The 19,834-nt window shown below is 43.1% G+C and overlaps 1 protein-coding gene and 1 non-coding gene across 6 annotated transcripts in view; both read left to right on the top strand.

The window, feature by feature from the left end:
* The window catches only part of Immp2l (inner mitochondrial membrane peptidase subunit 2), an 815,636-nt gene that overhangs the window by 5,440 nt on the left and 790,362 nt on the right, over positions 1–19,834 (top strand). The window lies entirely within an intron of this gene.
* Positions 18,969–19,108, top strand: LOC121452657. The gene has a single exon (XR_005974901.1). It is a non-coding gene; the product is annotated as a small nucleolar RNA SNORA67 (small nucleolar RNA).

The raw sequence follows: 19,834 nt of genomic DNA, 5'->3' as shown, positions 1-19,834 counted from the left end.
TGGGCTGTGTGATCTTGGGCACAGTTCCTCATCTGTAAGATGGGGTATTACTCACGTTTGCTGTGAGATTCAGTGATTGTAAAGTAGATTGCAAAGAACAGTGGCCGCCAGAAAATAGATTGCTGGCCACTTGTAGTTAGTTTCCTTGTTCCTCCAGGTCTCGATTCTTCTCTCTGTTTACATCCGGACTAACCTGAGAGCCAGGGCTTGCAGCTTCAGTGGGCGGAGCTTCCAATAGCATCTGGATTTGGTGGTGGGAGCTGAGAAGGGGGGGGAGCAGTGGAGAGCAGACAGAGGGAGGAGCCAGGCTCAGTACAAGCACATAGCTTAATGAGACGGATTGTTTTATGGGGGATGAGTGGGATCACAGAAAGAGTCGGGTTTGGGCTAGCCTCTTTTGTGAGTGGTTTTATTGGGAATTCTTCTTTTTCTTTTTGAAAGAGAGGTCTCACTATGTGGTCCTGGCTGTTCTGGAACTCATTCTGTAGATCAGGCTGGCCTTGAACTCGCAGAGATCTGCTTGCCTCTGAGGCTTCTGAAGTGCTGGGATAAAAGGAATTGGCCACCGTGTCCAGCTATATTCGGAACTCTTAGGTCCTTATTTGCTGCTTCTTTCAATAATAAGATTTTCTTTGTTACATTGGTAATAAGCGAGCAACCATATTTTTCTATTTCTATTTCTTTTTTTCTTTTTTTTTGGGTTTTCGAGACAGTGTTTCCCCGTAGCTTTTTGGTTCCTGTCCTGGAACTAGCTCTTGTAGACCAGGCTGGCCTCGAACTCACAGAGATCCGCCTGCCTCTGCCTCCCGAGTGCTGGGATTAAAGGTGTGCGCCACCACCGCCCGGCTATTTCTTTATAACTAAACTAAATGGAATCAGAAATAGATGCTTATGCTTGGGCTTTTATGTACTAAGTTCAATTGATTGATTTCCTTACTCCTTTGTTGACCTATTAGTTATCATTTATCCCTTCTCCTACTCTCTTCCACTGGTTACAAGCTGTATACGTCCAGTTAGTGCTGCCGATGGAAAGATGAGAAGTAGAAGCTTTAGCTAAGGAGCTTATAGTGTAGTAAAACTCGGGGTGTCTATGCAGATAGTATGCTGTAACAGAACTTGGTATGTGTGCAAAGGGACCAAGCAGGATTCCAATCCGATCCTGATTGGAATGCTAAGAACGGTTTCAGTAGTGGTTGTCTTTGGGCTCAGACCTGAAAACGGAAATGAGCTTGGCATGGTGGTGCACACCTTTAATTTCAGCTCTCAGGAGGCAGAGGAAAGCAGGTCTCTTAAGTTTGAGGTCAGCCTGGTCCACAGAGTGAGTTCCAGGATGGCTAGGATTATGTAAAGAGAGCCTATCTCAAACAAATAGCTCCCTGTCCCCCACACCCCCCCCCCCCAAAAAAAAGGAAAGAAAGCTGAGGCAGCTTGATAGGCATCAGAAGCATTCATTACCAGAAGCAACAGCGTGAGTGGTTCTGTGGCCAAAGAATGCCTGGGAGCTCTTTGTATTGGAAGGACCCAGCAGGTGGGACAACAAATGAGACTGGGTAATTTTAGGGTTTGTATCCACATGTACTAGTGAGTCACTGAAGAACTGTGAATGCCACAAAGACACCGTGAAAGCAGACTGCTGAGACTTGGAGGCTGGGAACTGGGAAGACTCAGGTCCAGTAGGAGATAGCAGTCTCCATAGAGAAGCGAGAGTGTTTAGGGAAAGTATCTGGGAAGTAGGAGCTTATCTGGCATTTCTGATTGAACGCAAAAGGACTGGGAGAGGGCATGCGATGTAGATGTGGTCAGAGAGGATATGTGTGTGATATAGATGCTCTCTAGGTTTGTTTGGGAGAGGACGTGTGATACAGATGCTCCCTAGGTTTGTGGGTAGAGAGGACATGTAATATAGATGCTCCCTAGGTTTGTGGGTAGAGAGGACATGTGATATAGATGCTCCCTAGGTTTGTTTGGGAGAGGACGTGTGATATATGTACTCCCTAGGTTTGTGGGTAGAGAGGGCAAGAGAAGAGGGGCAGGAATGAGACAGTGGTATAGAGTTGCACTTTCCCAGTGTTGGGGTTAAAGGACTTGTGGGCATATCCCTGGGGGAGCTGATGGTGCATAGAAGGTAATTTAGATAGAGGATCCGGGACTATCACAGGAGACTGAGGAGGCCAGAGAAAGCTTTTTGAGTTCTCACCATGTGAGAGTGTAGGACCCAGCCATGACAAGCTCAACAGAGGCCTGAGTCTCAGTAGTTTTCCTTATGGCAATACTTGGTTGCCAGAAAGACCATAAGCTGAGACTACCCAGGCACCATCCAGGAACAGACCATCCAAAGGAAATTCCTAACATTCCAACTGTTGTAGATAGGATCACCTGCCAGCACACACTCAGCATTTTTCACCAGGACACCTCTAGACAAATGTCAGCCAATCAGGGGTCCTAAACCTTGGACATCCTTCATCCCCACCTTTGCTACTTACTATAAAAACCCTATTCTAACTGAGCTCGGGGCTCTCTGATCACTTCAATACGTTGGGCACACAGAGAGACTGAATTTGCAAACTTGTGTAAGAATAAAGGCTCTTTGCTTTTATATACAGGACTCAGTCTCCTGGTTGCTTTTGAGGGGACTCCATGATCTGGGCATAACAGAGAGTAATTGAAAACTCAGAAAAGGATAAAAGTGTTCAGAGGAAATATATAGCTATAGAATTAAAAAAGTAGTTGAATACAATAAGCCTTAGAGTGTTAAAACTGGAGGATAAGTCAATAAAGATGAAGGATGCTAATAAGAAGTGGCCAGAGAGGTCAAGCAAGAGACCTGTTAACTTTTACTCATTGAGTAAACCCCCCAGTACAATACAATACAGTTGCTAACTTCAGCCCTAAGGTGAACATTGGCTGTCTAGACTTGTTTATTTTCATTTTTTGCTACATTTTATTCTTTGACTTAACCTCCCCATTTGTGTCCTGCTACTCTGTTAACATTGCTTTGTTTCTCTCTGTGTTTAAGATTCCACATGCAAATGAGATCATGCAATAAGGAGTAATTCTTTTTTGTTTCTGCCTTATTTCAGTTAAGAAAATGGGTTAACCCAGATTTAACCATATTATGGCAAATGACAGGAGTTTCCTTTTTGTTATGAGACAGGGTCTTGCTATGTAGCCTAAGCTTTAAACTTACCATCCATTTCCCTCAGCTTCACAAGTGCTGGGGTTATAGGTGTATTCTGTTTAGAACCCCTCTCTTCCCTTCACTTATAAACACTGAATAATATTTCATTGTATGTTTATACCACACTTTCCTTATCCATTTTCATGTTAGCAGATGCTTAGGCTGTTTCCCTATGTTCACAGCTGTTAGGATGTGGGTACTTAGATAAGAGACAGTGTTGGCCAAGGTGTGGAAAAAAAGGGAACATTGTACAGCTATTTTTGAAACAGCATGAGGTTCTAAAGACATTAAAAATAGAAGGTATTTGAACCCAGCGGTCCCTGTTCAGGGTATACAACCAAAGAAAGGAAGTCACCACCATGCAAGGAGGCTGGCTGCACTGAGAATTCTCCAAGGTTTCTCACGAATGTTTCTAAAGAGAGAGACAGGGTTATTCTGAGAGGAAGGAGCCCACGGAGAGGAAAGGATGAAGGAGAGTTGCCTGTATGCTTTCTGGTTTCACGCTCCTTGTGAATGGAGACTAGCTGTGCCTTTGTTTGCCTTTTCCTTCCCTGGTTTCTGGAGAACGCCTGATTGATTCTTTATATTCCTCCTTCTCCTCCTTTTCCTTTCTTCTTCCTCCTCTTCTCTTTCTCCTTTTCCTTCTCTGCTTGTGTCTCCATGATAGGAAGTTGGACTCCCTGAGCCATGGCATATGTAAAAGTGGGACGCTTTAGTTTTCTTTTTTCTTTTTTAGATTGAATATTATTATTCATTCATTAAAATGAGCTTCAGTAACAATTTATAGCAATATCATACATATTATAACAAGTGAAAAGTAGTAATCAAAATTTTATGTCATGTGTTATTTGAACTCCAGAATTTTCTCATTTTCATAAGTCTACCTTATATACTGTTTTAGTTAGGGTTGCTATTGCTGTGATGAAGGGTTTATTTGGCTTACACAGCACTGTTCATCATGGAAGGAAGTCAGAATAGGAACAGGGCAGGATTCTGGAGGCAGGAGCTGATGCAGAGGCCATGGAGGGGAGCTGCTTACGGACTTGCTCCCCATGGCTTGTTCAGTCTGCTTTCTTATAGAACCCAGGACCACCAGCCAGGGATGATAACACCCACAGTGAGCTGGGCCCTCCCCCGTCAATGACTAAGGAAACGCTTTACAGCCTGATTGCGTGAAGGCATTTTCTCAGTCAGGGTTCCCTCCTCTCAGATGCCTGTAGTTTCTATAGAGTTGTCCTAAATTAGCCAGCATAAACACCAACATTGTTTATCCTTCGTGTAGACATTGTTAGTGAATTTATCCTTTTCACTTATGACTGTTCCATACTGGGCATTCACTACAGTAAACTATTATTTTTATTAGACTTGATCTTTATTTTATTTGTAGTACGTTCTGTTGACCCCCCCCTCCCCCATCTGACTCCCGCTCCTGTCATTCCTTTCTCTTCCCTTCAGGTCCCTTTCTCCCATTCATATCTTGATTTACCGATTTTAACCAGTCTACTGCAGAGAGATGCTTCTGTGATTAAGGACGAGCAGCTAGGTGTGGTGGTCCACGCCTTTAGTCCCAGCACTTGCGAGTCAGAGGCTGATGCCAGACTGGTCTACAGAGTGGGTTCCAGAACAGCCAGGGCTACAGAGAGAAACCCTGTCCTGAAAAAAACAAAGAAACAAAAAAGTGAGAATCGAATTTGTATATGGGTATAAACATCCCATGTCAATTTAACTAAGCAACGATAGTGAGTTTCCCTCTAGGCTTGTGCCCTCCCCAGCCTTGGGTTTTGGCTTATGGTTATCATATCAGGCAAGTAGTCCCTCCTGTGGTTTGGGCTTCAGTGCTAGTCCAGGAATGGTCGGTTCCTCCCACTGCAAATTATACCACTATTGCACCAATCTTACCTGTAAGTTGATATTATAGTTCACAGTGCTCATAGCTGGGAAAGACCTTTCCTAGCAGGCTGCATAGCACCCTCTGGCCCTGCGAAAGCTTGCTGGTAGGGAAGGTTCTAGCTTAGATGCAGTTTTCTTTATAGATGATGCATCTGTTTGCAATTGCTTTACAACTCATAAGAAACTTAGCTGGAAACAGTAGTCATGGGCTTGTCAGAATTGTTGTAAGTCACCAATTTAGGAGCTTCTCTCTCGGTGTCTCATGGGATTGTCAGATACCAGCTGGAGCTAAAATTATTGGAGCGTGGCCCTTCTCATATAATTGGCAAGTTCCGTGGGGCTGTCCTCATATCATGGGAGCCAGCTTCCTCCAGAGCAAGAGCCAAGAAACCACCATGGGAATGGTAGTTCTTTTTGTGATGGATTCATCATTTTTAGATATTCTGTTGGCCTCTAGAGCGGCTGTGCTTCAGCCAGAAACCACACATGAGAATGGGGAAAGGCTTGTTGGATTCATCCTGTGGGTTTGGCTGTATGAGAGGTTCACAGCCTCAACCTGGCGTAGGATTGCTTTGAGGCTCAGGTTAGAATTTATGTGAGAGTCCTGTGCAAATCATGAAAACAGCGTGTAAATGTCACACAGTGATACTGTTCTCTTTGACCAGTAAATTATAGGCTGGATGGAAGTCACATTATTTTGCTTTGTGTTTTGTTAATTTTACATCTCCTTTGCCTGGTTGGCCTTTTTCTCCCCCCTCCCCTTCTTCTACTTCCTCTTATTCCTCTTCTGCCCCTGTTTCTCCTCTTCCTCCAAGTATTTTATATTCTAGCATTATCTTCTTTATTATTTAGTGGTCAAGAATTCCCTCCTTTTAATGATAAGTTAAGAACAGAAGGTTTTAAGCAAGTTTTTCTTGTCTGTTGGGTATAAAAGTGATACATAGAATTGGAGAAAGCCAGAACTAACAGAGGTGGTATCAAGGACCTGTTGCTCACCCGAGTTTTAACCTAAATTTTGTCCTGTAGAATCTGTCTCTCTGAAAACTCTTTGTGTCTTGTTTTTTATGTCCCTCTTTTAGCATTCTCTATCTCTTTCTCTCTTTCTCTCCTTCTCTCTTTCTCTCTCTCTCAATTAGATTTGTTTGTAGACAAACAAAGTTTCTCAAAAATTAAATTTACAGACAAGATTTCTTATAGCCCAGGTGGCCTTGAATCTTCTTTTAATCCCCACACATCCACCTCTCCATTGTTGGGCTTCTAAGGCCCTAGAGATTGAGGCTTTGAAGCAAACATCCCACCATCTGAGCCATATCTCCAACCCTACAGACTGGAAACTTCTTAAGTGTGTTGACTTAACCCAGCTTGTTTAACCCAGTGCTCTGGGCTTCATTTGTGTCTAAGCAGTATTAACCGAGCAACTGTAGAGTGCTATTCTTTGCAACAACACTGACATTTCAGATAAGGGGGGTTTGCTCAGGTGGAAATGATGGTGGTTGCCTTACTGTGTCTGTTGCTGTGAAGAAGACACTATCACCACGGCAAGTCTTATAAAGGAAAACATTTAGTTGAGGTGGCAGCTCACAGTTCAGAGGTTCAGTCCATTATGATCATGGTGGGGAGCATGGTGACTGAAGGATGTCTGCTTGCAGGCAGACCGGTGCCAGCTACATCTTGATCAGAAGACAACAGGAAGTAAACTCAGACCCTGGGTGATATCTTGGGGATAGGAAACATCAAAATCTGCCCTGATAGTGACACACTTCCTCCAACGAGGCCTTGCCTACGCTAACAGAGCAACACCTCCTAATAGTGCCACTCCTTATGAACTCATGGGGACCAATGGCATTCAGACCACCACCCTCCTCTCTCTGGCTCCTGTAAGCTCTTCACAGCATCATAATGCAAAATGCATTTAGTTCAAGTTCGAAAGGTCTATCACAGTCTCAGCAATGTCTTCAAGTTCAAATCTCTTCTGAGATTCATGCAGTCTTTTAACTGCAATCCCCTGTAAAATAAAACTAAAAACACAGGTCTCATATTTCTCACATATAACGACACAGGATATAGGTTACCTTTCCAAAATGTAGGGAAGGGATCATATTGAGGAAATACTGGACCAATGTAAGACTGAAAACCAGTTGTGCAAATTTCGAACTCCGCACCTCCATGTCTGATGTCAGAATGCTCTTTCGATCTCCAACTCCATCCAGCTGTGTTGACTGCAGCATACTTCTTTCTCTTTGGCCGGTTTCATGTCCTGCTAGCAGCTCTCCTTGGCAGGGATCCTACGACTCTGGCTTCTCCAAGGCAATCCAGGCTCCAACTTCACAGCCTTGTGCAGTGGCCTCTACTGGTCCTCCATTCAGGAAGACTCCTGACATGTGCAGGCAGACATGGTGCTGGCTATGTCTTGATCAGAAGGCCACAGGACGTGGACTCAGATACTGGGTGGTATCTCAAGCATAGGAAACCGCAAAGCCCTTCCCCACAGTGACACACTTCCTCCAACAAGGCCATACCTACACCAACAAAGCCACACCTCCTAATAGTGCTACTCCCTGTGCACTTATGGGGGCCAGTGGCATTCAAACTGCCACAGTGGTGGTGGCTTCTGCCAAATTCATCATTAAGCCTGTCTGTCATAGGTCCCGGATTTGCCAATGGAGCCTTGGCCTCTCTCAAGTAACTCTGAGGTTTAGACTGTGTGGCCTAGCCTCCTCCTTGATCAAAGCAAACAAGCAAACCCACATACAACAGCCGTTCTTCAGTGACTTTGAGAACCTCTGCTTCTGTGCTCACACTGAAATCATGGCCATAGCCTGACATTTTCAACTTAGAATACCCAGATGATAAAAATAGACAACTTTCTTCCATGGAATAAATCATAAAAATTTAATCTTTGCAATTTTTCTCTCATTTTCTTTTTTCTGAACTAGGCCTTTGCAGTGACATTTGGCACAAGTATCTTTCTTTTGAAAAATGTAACAGTTACGGTCACATTTGGAAAAATTGTTTTGTAGCTTGAGGACACATTAAGACAGTCACTTGTTACCTGCCCCCTAGCTAGCTTAGACCTAAAATAATCACCTAGAAACCATATTAATTAAATCACTGCTTGGCCCATTAGCTCTGGCTTCTTATTGGCTAACTCTTACATATTAATTTAACCCATCTTCACTAATCTGTGTATCACCACGTGGCTGTGGCTTACCAGCAAAGTTTCAGCATGCCTGTCTCTGGCAGTGGCTCCATGGCTTCTCTCTGACTCCACCTTCCTTCTCTCATGCTATAGGCCAAGCCAGTTCTTTATTCATTAACCAATAAAAGCAACACACTGACAGAAGGACCTCCCGCACCAGTCATCAATGCACTTTGACACCAAGTACAGCAAAGATGTCTTTCTAAAGACAGGAAGTGTTTGTAATGCTGTGACATTTATATGTTAGGATAATTTCACTAGATTTGATTTCCCCACCTTATGCAGCAATAAACAAATTCAGAGCTATTTGGGATTTTTCTTCTGTTTTCTTCTGGCAGATTTTCCTGGTTTCCTACTCTAGAAATCCTTTTTTTCTGTAGCCATGACCACCCTGCCTTCTGCATCTCAATGCCCAGCTTCCTTTCTGTCTTTGGAGGGTGAGCAGGCTAGAGGGGCCTCTTAGACATGAAGGAGCACTGGATGTATGCAGAGGGCTTCCCCTGAAGGGTCCAGTGTTTTCCTTTCTTTACCAAATGGTAGTAGCAAGTGGAGAAAGAAAAATAAGTAAAAGGAAGGAAGGAAGAAAGGAAGAAAGATTGCCACTGTTGCTTTTTAAAAGATAGTTGTTTTATTTTCTGTGTATGGGTGTTTTGCTTACATGTATGCCTTTGTACCATGTGCACGCCTGGTACCCTTGGATATACCATTGGAACTGGATTTACAAATGGTTGTGAGCCACCATGCAAGTTCTGGGAACTGAACCTGGGTCCTTTTTGAGAGTCCTTAACTGCTGAGTTATTTTTTCAAGTCCTACTTTAGCTTTGAAGAAGTTATGTTGTTTTTTTCAGCATTGTTAATGAACAGAAGGTTCAGCATTTTCCTGTATTTTCCCTCCCTCCCACATGCCCAACATCTTGACCTGTTGGCAAGCCCCATCAAGTAGTATGTGGGACAGCTTATTATGGTAAAAGTAAAATGGTGCAGTTCCCCAAGTGGCCCGTGGGTCTCGAGAGGCATGAGAGACAGATGGATAGACACACCATGCAGAGTGAAGTTGGATATTTATTTAGTGGATTATGGAGGAGAAAGGGGGGAGGAAAGAAGCGAGAAGAGCAGAGAGAGAGGCAGAGAGAGAGAAAGAGGATGGGGGGAAGGGGAGAAGTGTGGAAGAGAGGAGCTATGGCAGCACCTACCTCTTTGGGAGAGAGACGGAAAAGAAAGACTCCGGTTGGAAGCAGAAGGAAAGATCCACCTGCCTCGGCAGTTGTTGTAATAGGAGCGGCAGGCTATGTTCCTGGCGCCTGGCCGCCCGCACAGCTAGCTTTACCCGAAAATAATTACATGGAAACTGTATTCTTTTAAACACTGCCTGGCCCATTAGTTCCAGCCTCTTATTGGCTAGCTCTTACATATTGATCTAACCCATTTTTAATAATCTGTGTAGCCCACGAGGTGGCTTACCAGGGAAGATCTTAACCTGTGTCTGTCTGGAGTGGGAGAATCATGGTGACTCACTGACTCAGCTTTCTTTCTCCCAGCATTCTGTTCTGTCTACTCCGCCTACCTAAGGGTTGGCCTATCAAATGGGCCTAGGCAGTCAATGAAAGCAACAGATCAGAAAGAAATCACTCCCACATCAGGCAGTGGATGGGGAAAGGAGTGGGCGGGGCTTCTCTCTTTGAGGGACAGGACAGACCATTACACAGCTGATGACCCTAAGTATGCTTTAGTGTCACCCAGGCTACACTGTTTAAGATGCTCCTTTGGTGGGATGCTTTCTGACATTTGTCTGTCACTGTGGTCCCCTGTGCCCCCAAAGCCTCTTCATTCCTTCTCTCTCACACATTCCCAGAAGCCTCTGCTCCTTTGAGAGTCTTCCTAGTTCTTCAGTCTCAGGGAGATCATAGAATCCTCCAGCAGGCAGCCCGTGCTCTTTACTTTCTGGCTTGTTTGCTGCGGCAGACTGTTACAACATCTTCGTGTTTGCTAAGGAGCATGTTTGTCTAATAGTTGCGCAAGGAGAGTTTTATTACTGCCAGATTCAAATGGTGAATGGTTATTTAGCTTTGTTAAATAATTTAGCGTTGTTCTATAAGGGCAATTTGAAACATTCTTACAATTTAAAATACCTTACAATTTAAAACATTCATTTTGTGTATTTGTGAGCACATGTGTGCACACACATTTATAATGCATTACCCATGTTAACCACTTAATTTTTAACTGATTGAAATTTTAATTCAACCTTTTTTGATCTCACTGAAGTTGGGGATCTCATTGTGTATTAGCTTCTTTTCTGATTTTTGGTCCACCTTATTTTGTTATTTTACACATCCTATGTGTTCCACAAATTGATATGTGGGAGGCAAAGGATGATTTGTAGTAAATCATTTTTTCCTCCTACTGTGTGGGTCCTGGGACTCAAACTGAGGTCATCAGGTCATGGAATGTGCCGTTACTCAATGAACCATCTTGCTGGACCAAATCTTTTCTACTTTTTGTTGCTCTTATGTAAGAGAAGTTCCGTGGTCTCAACGTTATTTGAGGTCTCAGTGTTATTTGAGGTCTCTGATAACTATGACTGATGTTAATATTGTAAACATTCTTTAATAAAACTTTTATAATAAACTTTAAAAATGGGCATTAAATATATTATTGTTATTATTGTTATCGTAGTGCTCAGGACCCAGAATGTGGATTGGGTAATGAAATTTCTTCATGCTCTTCCATCAGCAATACAGACATGCACACGGCGTTGTTTCTCTCTGAGCTTCACTTTCCTTTTGGAAATATGGAGAGAGAACATATATCAGAGATTATTTTAAAAAACACTGGAATTTTTTGTAGGGGTTTTAATTCATTATAAGAAATATGAGGAATTGGGGCTGGAGACATGGCTCAGTGGTTAGGAGTATTTTCTACTCTTGCAGAGCAGAGGATGATCTGCATCCACTGTCTACGTGGTGGCTTCCAGCTGTCACTCCGTTTCCAGGGTATCCGACACCCTCTTCTGTCCTCTGTCCACCAGGCATGCACATGGTGCACATATACACATCTAGGCAGAACCACATGTGTATACATTGAAAATAGATCTTTAAAGAAAAATGTGATGGTTTATTTGGTAAATGAGTCATAGTTGTTTATCTTCAAATTCAGAAATACTTTCTTTTTTTTTTTTTTTTTTGATTTTTCGAGACAGGGTTTCTCCGTAGCTTTTGGTTCCTGTCCTGGAACTAGCTCTTGTAGACCAGGCTGGCCTCGAACTCACAGAGATCCGCCTGCCTCTGCCTCCCGAGTGCTGGGATTAAAGGTGTGCGCCACCACCGCCCGGCCAGAAATACTTTCTTGAGGCTGGAGAGATGGCTTAATGGTTAAGACCTTGCTCTTCCCAAGACCCTGGGTTAAATTCCTAGCATCTGGATGGTGCCTCAAAACCATCTATAATTGTAGTCTCCTGGGATCCAATTCCTTTTTCTGCTGTGCAGATGTCCATGTACCCATGTAGACAAAATACACATACACAAAGAATTTTTTTTTTTTTTTTAGTTTTATAGATAACTGATGAAAAACATTGAAAAGATGGTTATTTATTTAGCTGTATGTAAGGGAAAAAAGCATGTATTTGTTCCTGGGTCTGTCTCACAGATCAAGCCTGTTTGTGTCTTCTGGTGAAAGGTGCTGGGATGTTTCCCTGTGTGCTTGGCTCCTGATCATGTTTATTACCCGCCTGTCAGCCCGAGACGTTAGCTTTCCTTTCAAGAACAGGAGATATACTGCTGCATTCTTCATGGACGGAGACACATCATTTTCTGTTTATGAAAGGGGAAGACTGGGTTCCAAAGTCCGTATGACCAGTCTCCATTGTAGCCGAAGTCAGCGGGGCAATGTCAAGTCAGGTAGAGAGGTTCTGGGGAAGGGAATAAAAAGAACCTTGTGAGGTTGAATTCCTCAGGCAGGAAACAAAGAGAGAACACTTCTAGTTTTCCTCGAAATGTCCCTCTGCTTTAAGATATTTAGACTGGTCAGTGACAAAATGCATTAAGTTAAACCAAGCTTTATTCCTCCCAGTCCGAGAATGCACAGCAGTTCCAGGTGCTTGTGCAGGAAGCATCTCTCGTCAGTCCTGACGGCATTTTCACGATGGTGAATCTCAGCTGTGCACGTCTTCTGATCGGAAGGTTCTTTCTCCATTATTTTAAAAATACAGCGTAGGCTCAAAGACAGTATGATGGACCATCCTATGACGAAAGACGTCCTAATGCTCAATGGCTGACCCTTAGCGTAGACCTTGGCCATCCAGAAGGATGCGTCACCAGCACATACAGAAGGTGTCAGCTGGCATACTGCTGAGGATGGGGACAACTCAACTTGATGGATGTCTAGAGAGGCACAAGGCTAAATGACATTTTACTTTTTGGACACGTTTATTTGATCAATTGTCCTTTGTAGCAGCCAAAGAAAGTCACTGCAGAGAAGGGAACCAGGGCTGAAAGAAACGATATTCCATCCTGCAGCTGGGTTCTCTGGCCACATGGGAAGAAAACCAGAAATGCTAGTGTCTTATGAAATCTTCATGGATGGTTAATACCAGGACTTAAAGAAGATTAGGAAGGGTTGATTCTTTTCCACAAAGTCAGAGTACAGTTGTTGAGTGAATGACACCAGTTGAAGGCTGATAGATCACCTTGGATTTTTTCCTCTTTTCCTTTTTACATCCTGACTCTGTAACTTTGGCTGGCCAAGAACTTGATGTGCAAGCCAGGCTGACCGCAGACTCACTGAGATCCACCTGACTCTGCCTCTGGCCCATCTTGAGTGGAGGTCTTGAGAGGTGACTCGGCAGTTAAGAGCACTGACTGCTTTCCCACAGATCTGGGTTCAAATCCCTGCACCCACATGGTGGTCATAAGCATCTCTAACTCCAGTTCCAGGGGATCCATCCAGTGCCACCAGGCATGCATGTATTACACAGACATACATGCAACCAAAACTCTCACATACATAAAATGAATAAAAAAATAAAAATAGAAGTCGAATGGAAATGTATTATTTCATGGCCTGAGCATGAAGTAGAGAAGGACATTGCTTTTGTCTTCCTTCATGCTGCATCTTGTTCTGTAGTGGATAGGTAAGCACAGATCGGACGTGTGATAGATTGAGTTTCAGGTCTGGCCATTTGTGCGCCACCTAAGCTTAGCATTGTGGTCAGCGACTTTCCGGAGTCCCTCCAGGCAGCTCACGCTCCTGCTGGCAGTGGTTCTGCTGCTTCTGCTGGGCTAACTGGCCTCCTCCTCCCTGTCCTGCCTCCTCCACTCCAGTCTTCACACCCGGTGCTTCAGCCAGACTAACTTAAAAGCAGTAGTTTTTACTTTGGTCTCTGTTTCATCTTTAAATCTGCGTCAAAGCTTCAATTTCCATACACAGTCTGCAGGTTTAGGTGTCTAGCCATTCCCCTTGCCCTGTGCTCCTGCCACATAGAATCTGTTGGATTTACCTAATTTTTTCTTTTCTTTTTGAGACAGTCTTCTCTGTAGCTTTGGAGCCTGTCCTGGAACTAGCTCTTGTCCTTTATTTTATAGTAGTTTGACCTCACTTGGTAGTGTTGAATCAAGGTGGAAGATGGCGGAGATACCAACTTAGGTTGCCTTTAGAAAAAAATGGAAGAAACTCAAAATTTTATGAGCGAAGACACAGGGCAGTGCCCAATCAGGGAATCCGCTTTCTGTTTGCTTTGAGAAGCTTTGAGAATTGGAGATAATGCAAATGTCAGCCACAGCTGTTGGTAAATAGTGTAGCCTCAGGAGACCACAGCTGTTGGTAAATAGCGCAGCCTCAGGAGACCACAGCACTGGGGAGGGAGTAACTGAAGGACTTGTCAAGAATTCTTGACTAGAGACCCATGTGGCAAGTTGTATCTTAGGGTGTTTAATCTGAAAGATATACGGCATCAGGTAGAACATAGAGGGGGTGATGAGAGTATACCATTTAAGAAACGATTAGCATCAGAGTGATTATTTTCCTTACGGCGATTGGGTTAGAAAGTCAGAGATGCTCAGAAGCCAATAAAGGAAATTGAGACTTAAGGATATAAAGATGCTGTATTGAAAAAGGAAAAGAGCCCAATTTTATAAATCGATGAAAGTAGCAGTGATTCTTTAGGCGCCTGCTTGGAGGTGTGACACCTACAACAGCTCAAAACAGGGGAATCTCAAACATAGTGTCTGCCAGACACTTTCAGAACGCTCATTCACAGAGAAACAGATCCTGAGACTGTATAGTGCTTTATCAAGGGTAAAGGTATACAGTCTATGCCATCATTGCTAATGTGGCATGAGGATTTGTGCCATTTCCTCAGTTGAAAGACTTAACAAATAAAATACACGTACCGTTTGGTTCTTGTAATAGAATATATCCTAAATATCTTCTATTTATGTGAAATAATATACACTTAAGTATTTTTTTTATTCAATTTTATTTTCTATGTATGAGTGTTTTGCCAGCATACATGCAGTGCAGGTGTGGACCACATGAGGGCAGCAAAGCCTTTGGAACTAGATTTGCATGCGGTTGTGAGCCACCATGAGAACCAAATTTGGTCCTGTGCAAAGAGCCACCTGTGCTCTGAACTGCTGAGCCGTCTTTGCTGTCCTGTCATCCTTATTAGCAGCTGGAAACATCTCCATGTTTAGGAAAGTTGGTCAGTAAACGATGGTAGATTCAGTGGCATACATAGAAATTGCTAAATGAAGGATTAGTCTTCAAGATATTCTATTAAGTAAAAAAGATAATGTACATAATGGATACCAGGTTACTGTTTTGAAAAAGATTAAATTAAGAGTGTTTTCTTATTTATGCCTAAAATATTTCTCTCTCTCTCCTTCTCCCTTTCCCTCTCTCTCTGCTTCCCTCCCTCCCTTTCTTTCCTTGTTTTTTTCTTTTCTTCTTTTGGGTTTTTGAGACAGGATTTCTCTTTGTAGCTTTAGCTGTCCTGGAACTTGCTCTGTAGACTAGGCTGGCTGCTAACTCAGCCATGTATCTGCCTCTGCCTCCTGTGTTCTAAAATTAAATGCACCACCACCACAACTGTCATTCTTTTTTTTTTTTTTTTTTTTTTTTTTTTTTTTTTTTTGGTTTTTCGAGACAGGGTTTCTCTGTGGTTTTGGAGCCTCTCTTGTAGACCAGGCTGGTCTCGAACTCACAGAGATCCGCCTGCCTCTGCCTCCCGAGTGCTGGGATTAAAGGCATGCGCCACCACCGCCCGGCTACAACTGTCATTCTTAAGGAGTTGTAAGAGCATGGAAAACACCTGTGGGAACAATAACTTGGTACCCAGAGAAGAGGGATGGGATGAAGTGTTACTTTTCTATTGTGCATCTCAATTGGGATGTCCTGAAATTTATCTCTGTGTTTGTCTTAAATCCCTGTAGCAGAAAAACCAGAAAAAACTTTAAAATGATGAAAGGTCTGGGCTCGTAGTTTTAGAGATTTTTGTTCTGACCGAATTACTTATAGGCCTGTGGTAAGGCAGGATATTGTGGAAGCAACACGGTAGGGGAGGATGCTTATCTGACATTCGGTAGGAGGTAAAAACAGCCCAACATAGTGGTGCACACCTTTAATATCAGCACTGGGAGGCAGAGGCAGGTAGGTCTCCTAGTTTAAGGGTTGCCTGATCTACATAGAGTTCTAGGACAGCCAGGGTTATGTAATCAGTAGAGCAGTTACTGATTGAGATATCCTTCGCTTGTGAGGATGGCTACAGCGAGAGCTTCTTAGTGTTTGTGACACAGTTCCCATAGCTGTTTGTTTGTTTGTTTTCTTAATATTGTAAAGTATGCTACTGACTTAGGGAGGATGGGAGAGAGAGGGAGGAGAGAGAAAGAAAGAGGGGCGGAATTCTGAGTTCATTTGTATTGTTAATGTTGTCTCCTGCTGGGAAAGAGTGTCTTAGGGTTTCTATTGCTGTGAAGAGGCACTGTGACCACAGCAACTTTTATAAAGGAAAACATTTAATTGTGGTGGCTCACTTACAGTTCAGAGTTTTAGTGCAGTATCATCATGGTGGGACGTGGCAGCACGCAACCAGACATGGTGCTGGAGAGGTAGCTGATAGATCTGCATGATGCTGGAGAGGTAGCTGATAGATCTGCATCTTGCAGGCAACTGGATGTGGTCTGAGACACTGGGTGTGGCTTGAGCATATTATGCCACCTCAAATCCTACTTCCATGGTAACTCGCTCCATCAAGGCCATACGTACTCCAACAAAGCCACACACATCTCCTAATAATGCCACTCCCTTTGGGGGCATTTTTTTTCAAACCACCACTAAGGGAGTGTGTGATAAGCTTTGTTTACATTCTCAAGTATTACTATCTGCTCATGCAGCAAAAAGTTTAGGAGTGTTGGTTTATTTGATGTGTGTTTTAGTCTTGGCCAAAGTTTGACATCTATTAGCATTTTTTGCATTTATGAAATGTGTGATTTAGATATGGAAATAAAATACTCTACCTCTCTGTGTCTCTGTGCAAACTAGAGTCACCTGAGACAAGGGGACCTCGATAGAGGAATTGGGTCTGTGGCATGTCTATGGGACATTTATTTGATTCATGACTGATACGGGCAGGCACCAGCACATCGTGCAGAATGCCACGCAAGTGGTCTTGGGAAAGTTGAGCAAGCAAGGAGTAGCATCCCTCCATGGTTCCTGCCTCTTCTATTTGAATTCTTGCGTTGAGTTCCCTCAGTGCAGGAGTGATCAGGACACGTAAACCAAATAAATCCTTTCCTCTCCAAGTTGGTTTTCATCCGTCTTTCATCACAGCAGTAGAAAGCAAATTAGGACACACTTTCAAAAAAATTTAACTTCCTGGTAACATCATTACAACTTGATTTTTTTTATGATTGTTTAGAGTATTTTATAAATTTATATTTATTTATTTCTGTGTTTGCCCTGTGTGTCTTGGCATACATAAGGAGCTCAGAGGACACTTGAGTGGTTTCTCCTCCCAGCACGTCAGTTTTGGGGATCCCACTGAGGTTATCAGGCTTACCTGTATCCGCTGAGCCTCTCATTAGCACATCTCTGGAGTGTTTTTGACTCAGGGTTTGACTGGTTAGAAAATATGCTGTTTAGGGCTAGTGCCTTAAGGTTATGAATCTTATTAATTCACAGAGAGTGCCAAGTCAGCACTTGGCCTAACATATACTTTACTGGTTATTTGTTTGTTTGTTTACTTATTTGGAGTGTGCATGTTATTATGTGTTCTGCTTCGTTCCTGCAGAGATGAGCAAGCAAGTGCTCTATCACCAAGTCATATCCCTAGTCCAACAGTACAGAGTTTTGTTCTCATATTAATGTGACCAAGTTGAACATCAGGTTGTTTTAAGTAGGACCTGTCAGTTGCAGGAGATGACAGGGTTGTTTGGTGGCAGTTATAGTAAGACGGTATCTGAAAAGTAGAGCATATTAATGGAGTTTCGAGTGTTCAGTAGGCAAAGTACTGCAGAAGCAGAAGTCGTTTAAACTCAGCTGCAGTTTGGATTTAAAAGGAGGGTTGATTTTCAAGTACTTTGCTCTGTATTTGCTTTTATATTTGCTGGCAGTATTGTACATGAAGATTATGCCTCGAACACTGAAAAATGTTTTTCCAGTATTAACGAAATGATTGCAGGAAACGTGGTGCTTGAAAGGTCACGTTGATTTTCTGGCAGTGATAATTTTATATTTGGTACATACTGTTGAGTCTTTCGGGCTCCTACTTGAGTGCTTAAAGATCAGGTAATAAATGGAAAGGGGAAACCGCGAAAAGGGCACAGTGCTTTGGAGTGCGCGTGTCTTTTGGCCTTTTGTTTCCGACTGAAATTTCAAGATCTAGGTCACCGAGAAACTGAAAGGACAGCGTGGTTAGTTAGGGTCTTCTGCACTCACCAAGTCCACAGACAACCCCAGTTACGTCGTCCTACTAATCGATGTCGCATAGAGATTTCCTGTGTCACTGCTCTCTGCACTTGAAAACACTTGGCATTCATGTTTGCGGAGTTGACTGTCTTTCAGTTTCGCCGATGACACTGGAGCATTTGGTGCTTTCCTTCTGCCTCAGGTTTGCTGGAGTGGGGCCTGACAGGAAGGTACCTAGCTGAGCAGTGCTTCCCCAGGCCACAGGCTGTTCCTAGGGTCAGGCCTTGGTTCGGTGTAGCATTTCAATGAGATACTTACAATGCCATGTATTTTGTTTTACTCTCTTTAATACAGTGGTAGGATATTTTAGATATCACTAAATATTCTTTACTAATCTGAAACTTTTGTTTCATTGATCTTGCAATGAAGTAGTTACTTACAACTTTCACTTTTAATTAGTTAATTAATTCTCAATTAAGACTTTCTTTAGCTGGAGAGATGGCCCAGAAGTTAAGAATACTGGCTGCTCTTCGAGAGGTCCTGAATTCAATTCCCAGCATCCTCATGGTGGCTCACAACCATCTGTAATGAGATCTGATGCCCTCTTCTGGTACCTAGGCAGAGAGAACACTGTTTATTTATAAATAAATTATATATTTATATTTATTTATTTATAAATAAATAAAAAACAAACTAAGACTTTCTTTAGAGTCTGGGGATTTAGGCACAACTTCTCGGAAACTGACGTTGACTGATTTTGTTCACAATGAATCACTATCTTTATTAAAAATGAAAACCATTATCCAAGGTGATTCCCTCTCCAAGGGGCTGACCAGTGCCCCTTTCAGGAACGTAGCAACTTGGAAGAAAATCTGGCATACCTGAGGTCTGGGGAACAAGGGTTGCTTGTTGCCTTTGCCTGCCTTTGGTTGCCTACATGTACGCCTAGTCAGTCTGGGTAGATTACCTTCTGACAGCTCTTACCATCTTTCTTGACCTAGGCCAGAGGCATTGATGTGCAGTAGGTCTCCCTAGTCATCAATTACGACCTTCCCACAATCAGGGAAAACTACATCCACAGAACTGGCCGTGGCGGTCGCTTGGGCCGTAAAGGTGTGGCCATTAACATGGTGACAGAAGAGGACAAGAGGACTCTTCGAGACATCGAGACATTCTACAACACTTCCATTAAAGAGATGCCCCTCAATGTTGCTGACCTCATTTGAGGGGCTGTCCTGCTACCTGGCCATAGCCAGGGTCCAGTCCTGGGGGACTGAGGAACAGCTGGAGGGGGGAGGGAAGGGAGCCAAGGGATGGATATCTTGTTTTTTGTTTTTTTCTCTCTTTGAATAAATGTCACTTTTTGAAGCAAAAAAAAAAAAAAAAAAAAAAAAAAGAAAAGAAAACTGAAAACAATCCTCACTGTATCCATTGTCACAATGAAAGCACCATTCCTATTGTACTGCATGCCGGGTGCCTACATTAGGTCCTTCAGAACTGGAATTACTGAAGATTACAGGCCATCGTGTGAGTGCTGGGAGTCGAACCGGGGTCCTGCTGCTTCTAACCACTGAGTCATCTCTCTTATCCCTAACTTCATCTAATGTCTTCTATAACTGACTTTCATCTGTGATTTCATTATGACTGTTTTTGCTTGCTATGGAGAA

Source organism: Microtus oregoni, unplaced genomic scaffold, assembly GCF_018167655.1.
Source record: "Microtus oregoni isolate MIOR12 unplaced genomic scaffold, Mior012 000009F_ref0000495, whole genome shotgun sequence".
Lineage (NCBI taxonomy): Eukaryota > Metazoa > Chordata > Mammalia > Rodentia > Cricetidae > Microtus > Microtus oregoni.
Note: the sequence above shows the minus strand (reverse complement) of the source record. Positions and strands in the feature narration are given on the sequence as shown.